Below are 18101 nucleotides of genomic sequence, written 5' to 3'. Positions count from 1 at the left end.
CTTGCACGAACTGCTTCAGTTAGAAAATTCCAAGTTCTTCTGGCAACCACATTCAGAGCACAGTTCTGGCCCAATAGAAAATGGGTCCTACCAAGAGGATCCCGTATCTATGATCACCTTCATAAGGTAGCTTCCCAACTTCTGTGTGGAAGTGTGTTTCTCCTTGGCCCTTACACTGTTGTGGAGACCACTAGGAGTTCAGCTTTGTGCAGGATCATATGACCTGGACTTTCTGCAAGACCGGTACAGCCCTCACACACACTCAGATGCTCAGGACTTTTCAGACCAGTCCAGGCAACAGTAGGCATCCATTCATTGTCTGCAGTCTACAGATTCCTAGATGCATGGCATTCATTACCATCAAATGCAGAATTTTCATCAAAAACTAATATATATATATATATCATTCCAATCTGAATCAAGAAAATCAGAAATATCCCCAAATCCAAAGAGTGGATCTCCATTGTGATGCTACAAGTTGAAAATTCCACAGCTGACCTCATGGGATGATTCACAGTCAAAAGACAGCTGCATGAATAATATTACATGACATGACCTTCCTGCTATGTGAAAAGTGGCATGTGAAGAACACATGCATGTCTTCCTCAGACATGGGTTCATTTGCAAGACACCTTGTGCACTTGAAAATACTCCAAAAGGGGAGAAATCAGAACCACGTCTCCAAAGTATTTCAGCAGAGACCAACTCCATCTGTCTTTCTATCTCTCAGTGAGTGTGTGTGCTCTTGTGTGTGTTTGTGTGTCTTTGTTTGTGTTTGTACCATCATAGCTGATACTTCATTGCCCCCATTGGAAAACTGACTCAGATAATGCCATCTGCCAAACTCCTAAAAACCAAAGTTCTTGCTGAGAGAATGAAACATTCCTTCCTGTTGGTTTCGATGTGTCCTTTAGGAATCACTGCTACATTTAGTATACTCAAATCATCAGAGTAGATCAGGTAACAAAAACATATATATTTTAAAATAATAATATATTAATGGAAACAACAAATACAGGATAGAGTAACAACTGTGTTACTAAACAAGGTCAAGGACAATGGCAAACTATAGATTCAAACTTTGAAGCAAATAATCATCAATGTAAATATTCCTGGGCTGCCTCAGCCCCGCCCAGGCACACAGCAGCAGAATGGTTTTGCAAGCATCCTCAGGAGGGCTGGAGCCTTCTTTGCAGGATGAGAGGGAGGTTGAGGCTGGATCCATTCATCATTCTTTAGGGAGAGGCTCCTTTTCCTCAGCACAAAGTTGGATTTTTTGTGAGGATTCTTGGCATAAAATACATTGGCCTGCGCTGGAATCCTCAGCTCTGGGGAGAGAGGGGTGTACAAAAAGAAGGTGGCACTCAGGAGGTGCTCCCTAGGACATGCCAACATCTGAGAGCCTGTGCCAGAAAAGGCCAGAGCCACACATCTGAGAGCTCTCCAATTCAGCACCAATACCAACAAAGACAGCCTCCACAGTCCTCCCTGAGGAAGAACTAGGCAGAGCACTTCAACAGACCAAATGTCTGCTCCTACCAAAGGCTTTGGACTCCAGAATATCTCAGGTCCTCTTGCATCTGCCAAAGCACACCACTAGATTTACATCTGAAATCTCCCACAAAAGGCTCCTGTGCCAAAGATTCAGTCCCCACATGAGCCATCTTCATAGGTGGGTTTGGAGGGAAGCATTGGATGGTGAGTGCTCTAATGTCAACATAAAATTCTCATTCAAGATGAATACACTACTGGGAGGTGGGAGGGCCTGGAAGAAAGGTTGAGCATGGTTGGAGGAAGACCTAAACAGGGTTGCGCCCTGGGCAACAGTACCTTGTTCCTGTTGGCTCCACTGAATCCTCATTCTCCAAGTAGAGGTCCTCCTTCTCCTCTCCATCTTTCTCTCTCTCCCTCTCTGCCAGCCTCGTTCTCTCTCTCCCAGTCTATGCCTGTGTGGCAAGGGCTGAGGAGCTCTCCACTGCCACACACTAGAGCTTTAAGGACAGCCTCAGTGCACAACCAAAGAGAAAGCTATGAAACCCAGAGAAAAGGCCTAGGATTCCTCCTCTGAGTTATTTTCCTCAAGTATGGCCACAGTGAGGACAGGATGACCAGCACGGATACCACATTAGAGCCATGCTTCTGCATTGGTGGAGCCCACCTCCATGTGAACCAGGCTTCTGAGAATGGAGGCCACATTCCAAATGCTGCCCTACTGAGAACAATGGTTCCAAAGACCAGCAAAGGGACTGCTTCCCTCCAACATGGTGTATGGCCCAGTGGTGCCATGACCCCGAGTTGGGGAATACAACAGCCTGCTTCTCCTTCCTCTGAACACCTGTTTCCTGTCACCCTCCTCTAACCTAGAGCCTGTTCTCCATCCCTTCTGGGTTGGATGTGGGGATCTCTGCTATGAATTTCTTAGGCTACCAAGGCCCCAGACAGACTTCCTCTTCCATAGACTCTACTAACCTAACAGTAGGTTAAGATAGGAGACAAGTGATCCTAGAACTCATAGGGATGGTGGTCTTCAGGGTACATAGGCTGGGATAATGGCTGCTGTGGTGTTTGGCTCACAAAAACCAACCAACCAACCAACCAAAGAAAAAGCACTGGCATTATTATCAGATGAGCTTTGTGGCTAAGTGCTCAGGAAGCCCTCATCTGACTTTAGTTAGGGATCACAACCTGGCTATTGTGATCACTCCTTGGCAAGTGGACTCAGGTGCGGAAGACCATGGAATTTATGCAAAAACAAATGATTCAGGCTGTCTCCCAGGCTGTGTTTTCTTCCCAATTTCATCCTGTTACTGCTTTCTAGAATCCTGGCAATGCTCTGCCCAGGCAGTGGATTTCTGGTCACACAGAAGGCTTTCAATAGTACTGCTTCAGTCCACAAAATGCCAGTTCCATCTTTAGCCCATGCATTCCCATGTTCCTTTGAAACCACTCCTATCCCAGACCATGAAAGCATACTGCTCCTGGAAAGAGGCTTTCCTCCTCACTCCTCAATAATGTCAGCTTTGTATGCCTGTTCATGTCCAGGGGAGGGCACCTGGTGGGGAGCTGCAATATCCACTGGGGTATACTATTGGACCTCAAGACCTTCCACCAGCAGAAGTGCAGTTGGCTTTGTGCACGAACCCAACACACCTGTTGGAGTGTTCTTGGGGGTCAGAGACTACTCTTTGTTGCTAAGAGTTGACCTGAGTCCACATCCTGACCCTTGCTCTCTGCCATCTGATTGTCTCACTTACTCTGACGGCGAGAGATGATTTGGCCCAGCTCATAATCCTCTGGATTCTCCTCAGTAAGGAAGTGTAGGTCGAGGGCGCTGCGGATGACGACAGGAGCCCTATCGTGGCAGGTCACCTGGAGCAGCATGGGAGACAGGCCTTCAGGAAATGAGCCTTGAAGTGACTACTCAAGGACAGTGGGCAGGGGCATTCTGGAGGCACCTCCACTCTAAATACAAGGGCAACATCCATGACCCTACTACCTGAGGCTGACCTCCTGCTCATTGTGTGGGCTCTTCCCATAGGCTACTACTAGCCCAATCATTGTACATAGGACTTCCTGGGCTTGCCATTGCTCTTTGTGGAGCTGCACTCCTCTCGGAGTGAAAGGACCCCACTACCTGCATACAGATGCAATCTCATCCCACAAGTTGGGAGGAATGGGACAATAGCCTCCAAGATCCCAGGTCTGCCCGAGGATGCAGACGGCATTGGGAATGGCCTAGGCACAAAACCTAGAGGCTTTGGTCTGGTTTGCCAGGGCCAAAAACAGACCCAGGAACATGACCACACACAGGAGTGCTGAAAGATAGCCACTAGAGCTCCTGGCCTCCAGAGGCTCAGTGCTGGCTGGGATGTAGGAGGGCACCTCATCCGGCAAGGGTGGTCATTGGGTTACCTGGACATTTAGTGTGCTTGCTCCACATCCATATCGACTCTGCAGAGAGACTCTCTCAGCTCCTTGTTCAAGGAACATGGAGAACCTCACACTGCTGTCCTCCTCCATAGACGTCAGCATCCCATACAGGGGAACCTGCAACCTAGGTCCTATCCTATTCTCATCTGTCACCCATACCTGCCCCTGCCCTTCTGGACTACATGCTGCCACCTGACACAGAGACTCCCTCAGACATGGCAGTGGACAAGCTGCTGCTCTGCCTCATCTCAGCTCCAGCCCTTCACACTGCCCTCTCCCTTCTTGATTCCCCTCTATCCTCCTGATCATCCAGAAGCTCCAAATTCAAGAGGGCATGAGTAGTTCATGGTATTGGACCAGTGTCTGCTCCCCACCCAGGTGTAAGCACCAGGGGACACCCCTGCTCCCAGGCTTACCAGAACACTCTTGGCCATCTTTGGACTTTGTGTTTCTAAGTGGACACGAATTAAGCAGGTGTCTCCCACCTGCTTGTGGGAAAGCGGCCTGGAGGACTTGCAGGTTGATTCTGAGAACTGTGGGGGATGGAACATCAGCAAACCCAGAAACAGAAAGCCACCCCAGCCTGTCAGTTGGCTCTATGGGCTTCTAGCACATATGTCCAGGTGCTGAGGTGTCTTATTTCCTCAGGTGGGAGTGGAATGGCAGCACAAGTACAGCTTGAATAAGGTAGGTGTTTACCTCCTTTCCCTTGACCTGGGGGCGTTTCCTCAAGATGAAATATTTTATTCCCGGATTCATGGACAGACACACGAGTGAGTGGTCAGAGACCTTGATTTCTGCAGAGTGAAGTGGAGAGAATTGTTAGGTGGCACTCAAGGATTATACCACAAAACACCCACACCCCCTGAGAGTCTCCGCCAGGCCCATCACACTTTGGTATTTTGGGGCCAAGGCCCACTTTCTCTTGGCTGTGAGTTATCCTGAGCCCACTGTGGATCATGTCTCCCCACTGTCTGATTGTCCTACTTACTCTCATCCTCAGACATCATACTCAGCAGCTCAAAGTTGTCCACATCCTCATGCTGCAACAAATTTTGGTCCAAGGCCCTTCGGATGAGGCTTGTCACCATCTCCTGACAGGTCACCTGGATCAGGGTGGGACAAATGTCATCAGAGAATGGCTTTTAGAGGAGCTACCCAGAAGCCTGTGGTCAAACATTCAGGAGAAATCTCAGCTACATATACAAGGGCACAATCTTGTTATCCTGCTACCCGAGTGTGTCCTCCATATACCCCCTGGGTTCTTGCAATGTGCTAGTAGAACAATCCTGGTACAAATATCTGCCTGTACCTGCCATCTCCCCTCCCCATGGGGAGCCACATTCCACTCAGGTCAAAGGACCAAACTGCCTATGCACAGACACACTCTCTTCTCACTGAGATGAGAGCAATGGGCCAGGGATCTGCGCACCAAGTGTGCTCTGGGATGCAGGCTGCCTTTGTGGGTGGAAGAGGCAGATGCACTGAAAATTTTGGTCCTGACTGCCACAACACAAAACAGACTCAGATACAAGAGTGTGCACTTGAGTGCTTCATGATAGCTTTGAGAGGCCCTGGCCTCTGGAAGCTCGGTGCGGGTCTGGTTGTAATGATGTACTTGACTCAGCACTGGCAGTCACTGAACATGTCTCCTCTGCAGCTGGACACCTGCAGCATTAGCGTGTCTACTGCACATCCATAGAAATTCTGCCAAGAACCCCTTTAGCCCCGTATTTACATACATGCAAAGGCGAACATTCCGAAGCTTTGACATGACCCCCCAGGTGATCCCGACCCCAAATTCCTACACCTAGTCATACTAAGGAGGTTCTCTTCCCTGCCACCAGGAACACATCCCCTCCTACACATGTGACAAGTCACTGCCACCTCCTCTGCTCCAACTTCACTCATTGAGAATACCAAGTTCTAGGCACTGCAGCCTGCACCCTGGACATATCTCTGCCTTCATCTGTCCACAGCACTTCCGTCTGCACTTCTGGCCTGCAAAACCCACAATACACAGGCCCACTCACCACTGGAACTGGGCATGCTGATGCTCTCCCTCCTCAGGTCAAGCCCTTAAGACGGACCTCTCTCTTCTTTATTTCCCACCACAGCCCCAGGGTTGGCTGTGTCTCCTGCCTTCCACTGTGTGGACACTCAGGAGGCAGCCCTGCTGTCGGGCTTACCAGGATGCACTTTGTCTCCCTCAGGCTCTGTCCCTCTAGGAGGACGTGAACAAAGCGGCTGTCTTCCACCTGCTCGCTGGAGTGAAGCAGTGAGGAGCTGCTACTGGTGACTTTTTTCATGCAGCACTCATTGCTTTGGGTGGCCTGGGGCAATGATCCTGCAGCCACTGCAGAGCTGCTGCTCACAGCTGCTGGGGTCCTGGATGCCACTGCCACAGAAGGCTCCAAGAACTGTGGGGGATAACAACATCAGCAAAGCCCAGCAACTGCACCCCACCCAGCCTGGCAGTTGGTTCTGTGGGTGTTCTACAACATCCATCCAGAACCTGAGGTTCTTGTCCCCTTGGAGGATGTGGAGTGGCACCAGGAGTAAAGAGTGAAGAAGGTGGCTGTTTACCTCATTTGGCTTGACCTTCAATGACTTGCTGGCAGCTGTTTCCCGAAGAAGAAAGTTATAATCCACTCCTCCATCCAGGGCGTAATATACTTTCCCATCAGCAGGGATCCTCAGCTCTAGAGAGGCAGGGGCAGAGGCATGGTAGGTGACACTCAAGGAATACACTACCCAACATCCCCCACAACTGAGAGCCTCTGCCAGCTCAGGTCTCACACACAGACCTGAGAGCCCCCGAATCCAGCTACTGTTCCACCAAAGACTCCCCACTGATTCCTCCCTGAGGACCCTCTATGCACAGGAGGTCCACTACAGGAACACCTTTCAAGGAAATAGCCCCTTGTACCCCAGAACCTCTTAGTTCATGTTGGACCCACCAAAGAGAAACAGCTAGACTTTGTATCTGGATTGGTCCCCAAAGACTCATGTGTTCAAGGTTTTCTCCCCACTGCAGCAATGATCACAGGTGGGTTTGGGGAAAAGCACTTGATGGTGGGTGCCTCCACCTTGCCAGTGGATTCATCCACTCATACAGGGCTACACTAATTTGAGGGGTGTGGTTTGGAGGTGTGTTGAGCTTGGGTGGAGGATGTCCACAGCAGGGCTGTGCCATCCAGACCAATATATTTCTCTTGAGTTCCCCACTTCTGCATTTACTCCTCATGAGTATAATTCTCAATCACATTTTTAATCAATTTATTGTTATACTTCTTGTTCGGCTTGTGTTTCTCCTTCTTGTTCTTGTTCTTCTTCATCTTCTCCTCATGCTTCTTCTTATAGTCATCTTGACCTTCTTATTCATGGTCTCCTCCTTCAACTTATTTTCATTTTTCTCCTCCTCCTTCTCCTCCTCCTCATCCTCCTCCTCCTAATCCTCCTCCTCCTCCTCCTCCTCCTCCTCCTCCTCCTCTCATCCTCCTCCTCCTCTTCCTTCTTCTTTTTTTCTCTCTCTCTCCTCCTCCTCCTCCTCCTTCTTCTTCTTTTCTTTCTCTCTCTCTCTCTCTCTCTCTCTCTCTCTCTCTCTCTCTCTCTCTCTCTCTCTCTCTCTCTCCAAGAAGAGTTTACAAGCTGTGAAGGCTTTTATTCTACCACATACTTCTCTCTAGAAATGGCCTCTGGTCCTAAGTGGACTCAGTTTGCAATGAATAGAAAGATTGGAAGCCAGAAATGATTCTTCATTGAACTGCTTTTCTCATGTACTCATCTAGGTCAGTAAAGGCTGCCAAAGTAGGCACCCTGTGGTTGTCTGTCTTCTTTGACACAAGACAAAGAAGCCTCTCTTCTTGGCCCCACGTGGATAATAGCTTTGCAATGCCTCCTCAGGCCAAGGAAAGAAAACATGATAGGCAGGTCCACAGCCCCTGGGGAACATGAAGAACCTGTAGATTTATGCCCCATCATTACACTTTGTTTTGTGCACAAGTCCCACCATACTCTTCCTGGGCATTGGGTCAATGCACACTGTGTTTTCACTCCCAGTTATCGTGAGCCCACTGTGACTCACTGCTCCCTACCCTCTGATTGTTCCACTTACTCTGATGGTTCAAGACAATTTGCAGAAGCTCATAGTTTTCTGGATCCTCCTGCTGGAGCAAGTGTGCATCTAAGGCCCTGCGGATGATGACTGGAGTGCTGTCCTGGCAGGTCACCTGAGCAGGGTTGGAGAAAGCTCATCAGAAAGGGAATTTGGGAGTAGCTACCTAGAGGACAGTGCTCAAGGACAATCAGAGACAAGAGAGCTCTCAACACAAGGGCACCATCTTGTTACCCTGCTACCTGAGGCCTTCATGTGATCATGTGGGGTCTTCCTATGAGCCTCTAGTCCAATCTTGGTACAAGAGTTTGCTTCAACCTGCTATGCCCTACAGGGACAAGGGAATAAGGACCAAAAGGCTTTGTACAGACACACTCTAGTCCCATCAAGATGGGAGGAATGGTCCAGTGGACTTTCATATCCCTGCTCTGGTCTGGGATGCAGCTGCATTTTTGTGTGGACCAGGCACAAACCCTAGGTGCTTTGGTCCTGACAGCCAGGGCACAACACACACTAGGACTCTTTAATGATAGGCATGGAAGTTGCCGGGCTCCAGAGTGTCAGTGCTTGCTGGGGTGTCAGGAGGTTTGGACCCAGCAGGTGCAGTGGTTCAACATGTCTCCCCTGGAGGTGGACACCAGAGTCTCATGATGGATACTCCACACCCAGGAAAATTCTGCAGAGAGACCCGCTAAATCTCTATTCACATACATGCAAACTAGGACACTAATGGGCCCCTCCAAGGCCCCCAGTTGTCTGTGACCCACACCTACCCACCCTAATCATTCTACAATAGCTCCCTTCAACAACCAGCAACATATCCCCTCCCACACACAAGAAAATGACTGCCAACTCCTCTGCTTCAACCTCCATGGTTCAATATACTCCTCCTCAATACCAAAATCAGTAGAGGATGGCCTGTACCCTCGATATTTCTCTGACCTCCTCTGAACCCAGCACTCAATCCTGCACTTCTGACCTGCACACCCCAAAACACGCAGGCCCACTTGCACCCAGACCTGGCATGCTGCTGCTCTCCCGCCTCTCTCTTCCTCACTTTCTGCTCTCCTTCCTGACCTTCCATAAGCTCCAGTTCAAGAAGACAGGCCTAGTCCAAGGTGTTTGCTGTGGACTCGGTCTTCCCCAGTGTGGGCTCCCAGGAGACTCCCCTGCTCAAAGACTCACCAGGATGCTCTTATACTGTGTCGTCCTTTCATTTTCCAGGTAGACATGAATGAGGCACCTGCCTCTCACCCGCCTGTTGTACTGGGGCCGTGGGGAGTACCCAGTGGAGACCCCTGATGTCCTGGACTCTGGCTCTGCCCCTTCCCAGGGAGAAGGCTCTGGCTCTGGGGTTGGCTGAGGAACCGTGACAGGAACTGAGCTTGTAGCTAGAGGAGAAAAGATGCCAACATGACTGCCTTGCCCTGAGCTTCGCACAGACAGACAATACCCCTGCTGCCAGGAAGAACTCAGGCCCTTAGCCCACACAGGACCTCTTTGCAGACTGGGGTCACTTCCTGAATGGACAAAGGCTTATCCTAATTTCCAGCCCAACACCAGGCATACAGACTCCCCACAGTGGGACAAGAGTCGGACCTTTCCTCATATACCCTTAGGTACTCACCCCGGTCCGCCTGGCTCTCAGGCTCTGCCTGGCTTGATATGCCATCTTCAGTTGGGGCCAGGAGGTGGTGTGCTTGATGCTCCAGGTACAAGCCAACCAGCAAGAGCCCCATATATGGCAGCAGCTGCTGCAGACTCAGAGAGCCTGGAGGTTGATGGGAAGCCTCGGAGTAGAAGTTCACCCAGGTCCCCAGGAAGGAAGGTGAGGCACTGTGGGGAGGCAGGTGTGGAGTCAGCAAAACCCTGGCCTTGCCTTCGCCACGGCCTCCAGAGAGAACCTCTGACCCTACACTTCTGAACCGTCCCTGGTTCTGAACACACCAGTCCACCTCAGACAAGACACAGTGGCTGTACAGGCAGGGACAGGACAGGTCGCTACAGGCAAAGAACCTTCAACCAAGGAGCGTTAGATCCATGGTATGACCAGCTCTCCCCTCCTCGGGCAGGCCTGACACTCTTCTTCCCCTTGGCTACGTGCTCTCCAACCTGGAATGCACCTTCCGGGAGTGTCTGTCCTCCTGCCCACTCTTCTCGGGGCTCAAGAGACACCTCCTCCCCTGGCATGGGCTGCAATGCTACCTCTTTCTCTGTGAGCTCTCACTGAGTCCCTCTGAGTAGCGGTGGACCTCTCTTTTCCCATGAGTGCAGACCACATCTCTGTGGCCCTGGGGGAGGACAGGGAGGTGTAGTGTGGGGGGATCCCTTGTCCCAGGGGCTTCCCAGAGGACCATGACTCCACCTACAACTCCCCGCCTTACCCCTCCTACTGTTGAAGCCCCACACCTTACACTGCAAGCAGAAAACTGAATTGGGGAGAGCAGTCTTTCCTCAGCCTTCCCAAGTCAAATCACCTTGCAGGTCCCTATTCTGGAAACAGGAGCCCACCCTCTTGACCCCAAGCCCATTCCATGTTGAAGTTGGTCCAGGGGTCCACCATAGTCACTGAAGAGGACAACGTGCAGTTATGCCTCATGGAGTCAGGGATGCAGTCACATGTAGGATATGTACTCATGGCACCTGCGGTTTTAGGCTGACCCCCATGAAAAGGGACACAATGGCAGTCATTTGCACCCCATTTTTCACTGGATTATGAAACATGACTGGAAACGTGTCTTCACACAGTGGGTGCTTTCTCCATGTTCATCAGTGAATGAGCCCAAACTGCTGATTCCCACATATCTCTGGGTGTGGGAGCTGCCATGTCCAAAGCCCCTGTCCAGCTATGTCCCAGCTAGGACGCTCTGTCCCACTATGTATACTAACATGTCTTTATTAACCCAAAAGTGCTTTTCCCAAGGCCTGAGTTTTGAGATGCCTCTGGCACAGATCTACGTTCTTCACAAAGCCAACATCAACCAGAAAGGCCACCTGGCCTCGCTGAGTCCACCTGGGAATGAGCTCAGTGCACACCATTGAACTGTGGTGCCCAGTGTGTGGGGACTGCTCCACGGACCTCTGTGGATCAGCTGGAGTCAGGATGGTTTCTCTGCCTGAGAGGGAAAGTTCACTCCCCTTGCAAGGCTGTGGCAGGCACCTCCAGGACTCGTCCCATTCGGGGCTGACATTCCACTATGAGTGTGGTCCTCTATCTCATTAGGTATCACAAAACTTTGGGTCCCTGAGAGGTACATGGAAGCCGCAAGACCCAGGCATGAGGGGGCTGCACACTTGGGCTTGGTGGTCTGGTGCTTACCTTGGGAACAAGAGATCCAGCACCTGCTGGGTGGGGATGGAATCCCAGGAGATTAACCCCATGTTGCTGCTGAAATATAGGTTCCTCCCACCAATGACAGGCAGGAGCTCATTCCTAAGCTGGTCCTGCCTGTAAGGTTCAAGGCTCTGTACCCTGAAGGGCTCCTCCGTGTTCTGATCATTTTCACCCTGGTTTGGAACCAAGAATGGTGGGTTCAAAATGGAAATGGTGACAAACAGAAAAATGACTTGTGCCAATACACTAGAGTCAAAGCACAATGGGACAGTTCCCATCAGTACAAACACACACACACAAAAAAAAAACAAACACAAACACACACACACACACACACACAAACGCACACACAGAGTAAGAATAGGAGTCCTTTGCCATTCATCAGGGATCAGACTAGAGGGCCTGCTGGGCTCACCTGCCCTGTGATACTCACTGTTACTCTTGAGCTCCTCTGCGACAATTGCCAGAGGATCTGGCGTCTAAGATGAAGCCTCACCCAGTGTAACCACAAAAGGGCTAGTTGGCCCCCCTGAGATTCCTGGGAGCCTGAGGCTCGGCATTGTTTGCAAGGACAGGGGAACATCCTTCTCACTCCAGTGTCTCCATCCAAATGAGCTCGGATGGCTTGGTCAGTGAAGTGGGTGCCTGGATACCAGGGTTCCATGTTCTGTTTGATCCATTGTCAAGGCAATGATGTCATTTCCTGTGCCCATACCTGAGCCTCTTTTCACATAAGACCACTTTCAAAAGCCCTATGGGCTGCTGATTTCTCCTCCATGCCTACCCATCTCAGGTGCGCAGGTGTTCACCAACAACTACCCAAATACACCCACCAGCATCTGCCGTGCTTGGTGCCACTAGAGTTCCAGCTTGGAGCCTTCACAACCAGTCCTTCCCTCTCAGCAGCTTTTGGACCCTGGTCCCATCATTGTGCAACTCATGGTGTGCCCAGTCTTTTCTGGAAAGTAGGGTAGCATCTAATCAGGGATTGGTGTCCCTGATTCATACATAGCATATGGTTTCTATGAAATCCAGTGAGGGAGCAGGAGTAACGAAGCTGATTGCACAGATGACCTCAGGGAATACTGACAGGCCAAATGAAAAATATGTTCCAGCTAACCATTGGTATTTGGGCTTCTCAGCCCAGTCCTGTTTTTAAAAAAGGTGCAGACAAGCAGTGTTCATTAAAAAAATGTCTACCATTTAAAAGTGGGTAATTTAAATGACATCTAGTTACACATCTGATAGAATGGTCTGGCAACATATGAATTTCATTCTAACAACAACAACAAAACATAGAAAAAAACATAGACATAAAGATAAAACCTTGTCTTCACCAGGATGCCTAGAAATAGGTTTTATTTGGCTCATGCAAATATCTTTCAATAGAACTTCTAATTTCTGAATGAACTCATTCAATTTTATAATGTCTGAAACCCTCTGTGAGCATGGGAAGCACTGCTGACAAGACACCAGAGGGCCAGAGCACTTGTGCCCCCTGTAGGGGTGTCTCTTGGCTATCAGCAAAGACCATTCCACTCCCAGGGCAGCTGAGAGCAAGCTGGGCCTTGGAGCAAGGATTAGTGCTTCAGGTATAGACTATGCAAGCAAGGGACAATGTCTTTAATAAAACTAAAATTAAAAAGTCACTTCGAAAAAAAAATTTAAAAAGAAGAAGAAAATAAGGTCAAGTAGAGGAACGGGCAGAGGCATCCAGAGGAAGCCCATTTTCACAGGAGAAAATCCCCCAGTGAAAATCATCAGAATAGATACCAAGAAAAATACCAACAAAAACAGTGTGCTCCCACTATGTATCTACTCCACATGCAAAAGTTAGAAAGCTAGATAATACAATCCTGGCCACAGGTGAGCTATTCAGAAGAGCCACCTGGCAGTGCTTAGTCAAAGAAGTAAACATGCACACTTTGACCTAGAAATTCCACCTGTGTGTAAACCAGGTGGTGCTTAAGCAGTTTCACAAGGGGACATGCACAGGGAAATTTATCCTCAGGTTCCTTAGAGAGTTGTCTGTGCTTACAGAAGGTTGAGGGCTGTCAGGGTGCCCACAATTGGGAAAGTGAAATGCTTAAAAGGTAATGGATGCCAACCTGGATATATTAATAGAAATCAATGAAAAACAATAGATTTACATGACAGTAAAATCCCTGAGTTCAAGTTCTTGCTAGCCTACCTCCCAACAATCATGCTTGGCTAAGACACTGACATACTTCAAGGCAAAAAAAAGGAAAAAATATAATGTCATTATTACTTTTCTTAAATGCAAAAAAGGAAATGGTAATATTTACCCAGCCATGACCTGTTATGCATAATATATGAGATTATTGTGGACATGTTGGTAAATGATTATCTACTCAGATACGTTCCATGACTCACCAAATGCAAAGGTCCATGAAGAATTACCGTCTCCATACATGAATTCATCGTCAAAAGCCTTGAGACAACAGGGCTTCACAAAATGGCTTCTTGGCCAACTTGATGGCCAAGGACAATGCTTCCACCTGAAAGATGTCACCAACTTGTTCTCATTCACATTTCCACAGTGCCCCAAAAAAGAAACAAAGTCTGATACTCTATTGAGTGAATCCTCAAGTGGACCAAACACCATACTTCCTTCCATATTTTAGAATTAACAAATGCAACTTCAACTCAATAACTTGCATTAGGCAACATGCAACCACAACCTCTTACACGTACTCTTTTACACACTCACGTGTCCTAGGTTCTGATCTAACTGTCCATTGAGCATTCAGAACACGTGCTACTTCACATTCCTTACAGGCGACCATCCCATTCTCTGCCAAGCTGAATACAAATCCCTGGTCACAGGAGAATGGAAGCCTATCTCCCACAACAACATGCATCAGGAAACATCGGGGTTCTCAATAAAAACTCCGGGGACACCCTTTTGAAAATCACTTAACCCCTGAAAAGGCGCCTGCCATTCTCCTTGCTGTGGGGGGGCGGCATATTTGAGTCGATTTTCAAACACCTCTTCACAGTTGAGAACATCACTGCACACACACAAAATAACAACAATTATAATTATTATTATTATATTATTATTATTTAAAAAAATCACTGCAGAATGGCACGGAGTAGGGAAGCAGCTCAGGACAGGACACCCGGGAAGCTGAGAGAGTGCTCCCCTCACCAGGACAGAGTAGCAACCCCAGGGGCAGTCCCCAGAGACCCACCTCCTCCAGCCACACCCTACTGCCTACAGTTACCACCCAGTTAGTCCCCACCAGGGGTTCAATGCACTAATTAGGTTAAGGCTCTCCTCATTTGCACCGTCTCACACGGGAACTTTTGAGGGACACCAACAAACCATCACATGTGTGAGCTACAAACATCTGTACCCTCACCCTTTCTCATAGGATGTATTCCTGAGCTGTCAGCCCTCAGGCCTTCTGTAGTTTCATGGATTGGAAATCTCACTTATAAATGGTGCATCCAACTGAACACACTGCTCTACAGGGAGCCAGGTATTTCTGGTCCTATATACACTGGACAGAGAGATGTTGAGGTCCTACTAGGTGTCAGGTACTGTTCAACATTCCGGGATACAGCACAGACCTGGCCTTGGCCTCCCAGAGTCTGTCATTTAGCTACTTGTTTATGTGTAGCCTGAGATTAAGCAAGCTTTGAGGGGAAGGTAGGGGTGTGTGTATGTGTGTGTGTGTGTGTAGATTGTCACCATTCACAGATTGCATTTAACTAATTAGTGTTGGGAGCATCAAAGGCAAATGAAACAAAACCTCTTCCCCAGGGCAAAAGAGGGGAGATAGGGTGCATACTCAAATTTTAGTAATTTTATAGGTTACTTCCGATACACTGTTATAATTTTCCTCAGGTCTCTATGGTTCTAACCCTCATAAAAGAAGTCTGTATTTGTTGTAGAGGGATCTTTAAATAATATATTATGGAAAACATCAAAAGATAATGCCTTGCTTAAGAAAACAGCAGGCATACTAAAAACATTGGGGTTTTTAAAGTCAGCATCCTGTTTTATACACAGTCTACTGCTAAGAATTACGCTTCCCACCTGGTGTGGTGGTGCAAAAAATATGTGGTTGGCCATTACTTTTCACATCCAATGGACTGTTTTTTTTAGTGGATTGATGTTATATTTTTATGAACAAAACTTCAGTTTTCATGAAGTCCAATATTTCTATTTTTTTCTAGTTGCCTGTGCTTTTGGCATCTTATCAAAAAAAAAAAAATCATTGTCAACTCCGGTGTCCTGAATCTACTGCCCTATGTTTTCTTTTGTAGGTGTTGTATTAGGTAAGAGTTCAACTTCATTCTTTTGCATGTGTATGTCCAGTTTTCCCCAAAATGATGTGCTGAAAAGACTGTTCTTTTCCTCACTGAATGGTCTTGTGTCCCTTATCAAGAGTCATTTGATCACATACACCAGGGCTTACTTCTGGGCATTCTATTCTGTCCCTTTGGTCTCGGTTTGGCTTCCTGTCAACACCGCCCAAGGGGCGGAGGCCACACAGTCGGCACTGCGGGCCAGCCTTGTGACTGGAGAATGATGTGAGCTCTGAGGCACAGGCCAGCGTTCTGCCAGGTTTCCACCTTAACACACTGAGGAGACTGAAGTACTTTCTCACACAGCCTGTATTGCCAGAGGTCCTTGAGGTGAGGCCGAATCCTCTGAGTGGGGTCTCACAGGCGCCCATAAATGCATGGGCTGAGCCTTGCTCCTTCCTGGAGGCCTGGGGCTGCCCCTGCAGGTAGAGGTAACAGCTTTCCAACCTGCCCAGGGTCCTTGGTGGGCTTGGAGCGGTTCACCTCCTCTTCTGTCCTCTGCTGACATTAAGAGCCCTTGGGATTCCATGGGGCCAACACAGGTCATCTAGGGTGACCTCCCTATTTTTAAAGTCACTTGATTAGGAACCTGAATTACATCTGTAAACTCCTCATTTGTCTGAAAAGAAATAGATTATACACTTCCAGGGATAAGGGATAGAATCCTTGGGGCTGTAATTCTGCCCATCTTTCTCTCTCTGACCTTGACCTTGCCAACCATCAGGACCTAGAAGATTCCTGCTGAACCATCCAGAAGTGCCTACAAACCAGCCAGCAGACAGACAGACAGACGAAGCAGCTGTCTCCTGACAGAGCATCGCTCAGAGAGGGAAAAGGCAGACTTGCTGTTTAATCATATTTATTGTACAAGCATTGAAGGATATAAAATTTGACAGTAATGGTAGCCTAAATTTAGACGGGTTCTTTTCCATTTTTTTTTTTAAGAGAGAGTGAGAGAGGAGAGAGAGAGATAGAGAGAATTTTTAATATTTATTTTTTAGTTCTCGGTGGACACAACATCTTTGTTGGTATGTGGTGCTGAGGATCGAACCCGGGCCGCAGGCACGCTAGGCGAGCGCGCTACCGCTTGAGCCACATCCCCAGCCCAAGACGGGTTCTTTTAAAATAGAAAGCTACAAGAGGTATTTCTAGATATTCTGCTCTTAAGTATTGGAACCCACTTTCTATTCTGGAATCATCTCTGAGTCTTGATTTAAGGGCCTGCTCTGTCTTTGGGGGGGAGCTGTGGTGGGTTCTCCCAAGCATGCTTGTCGTCGTTTGGCTGCAGGAAACAGGAGAGGCAGGTGAACAGCAGTTGGTATCGCCGTATCCTCCACGTGCCAGTTCTCCGCCTGTGTGGATGCTGCAGGGGAGGAAATCCTGTGTTTCTTTCTGGTGTCCTGTTTGTTATGGATCTGCCTGGTTCCTGGGGCTGAAGTGATGGAGCCATGCTGCTCTGAGCAGAACGCCCTTCCAGAGTGTGGGCGGGGCTCTCCCTGCACAAGTCCCTGAAGTGCCTGGGGAAGGGGAAGGCATCTGTCATGGAGTGATGGGCAGGACCCTCAGTGTGGCTCTTGCTCCTTCTGGGGCTGGCCCTGGTGAAAACATAAGCCAGGGAAGTCCCTGTCCTGCTGTGTTCTCGTGGGTCTTTTCTTCCAGCCCTCCAATCCCTCCTGTAGGAAATCCAGTTTCCATGGAAGTGGTTTAACTGTCGCGTCTCCTCCTGGCCAGGCGTTCACTGTGCCCCTTTCATTCTTGCTGACATCGGGGGAATCTATCTGCGCCTCCCGCCATGCAGCGTGACCATGCTTCCGGTTCCCTCCATCGCTCAGGGCAGGTGGCTCTCCTCCTAGGTCTCCATAACTGCATGCGAGGGAGAGAGTTGGACAGTGACATGGCTCAGGTCCTGTCCATGTTGAATGCTGGCGCCTTCCTAAGGCACCGAGAATGTCAGAAGGGCAGGATTGGAGCGAGCTTCAGCATTAGGGACGGGGATGGCTCTGAGGACCCTTCACAGCCCACAGGGGAGAGAGAGAGTGGGCAGGTTTTCCAGGGCCTGTGGGAGGGGGGGATGTCGCCTGAGGCCAGCCTGAAAGGCCACAGAAGCAGGATGGGCACTGGGAAACATGACCCAATCCTCCTAGGATGCCTGCCTACACCTTGCATTGGTTGTTCTCTTCGTACTTCATGACCTGCATCATCATCAACAGCCACATCTTCATGTCCGTCTTCCTGGCCATGGTCTACAACAACGACCTGCAGGTAAGTGCCTGAACCTGGAGCTGGGGGCCGGGAGGTGGGAGCGCCTCTGCTGACCCTTTGGAGGCGTCCCCTATTGTTTACTTGGGTGGAGCTGAGGGCTTCTTTGACGTCTTGCTCCTT

This window comes from Urocitellus parryii, chromosome 7 (assembly GCF_045843805.1).
Source record: "Urocitellus parryii isolate mUroPar1 chromosome 7, mUroPar1.hap1, whole genome shotgun sequence".
NCBI classification, from domain to species: Eukaryota; Metazoa; Chordata; class Mammalia; order Rodentia; family Sciuridae; genus Urocitellus; species Urocitellus parryii.
The sequence above is the reverse complement of the archived record's forward strand: the minus strand, read 5'-3'. Positions refer to the sequence as shown.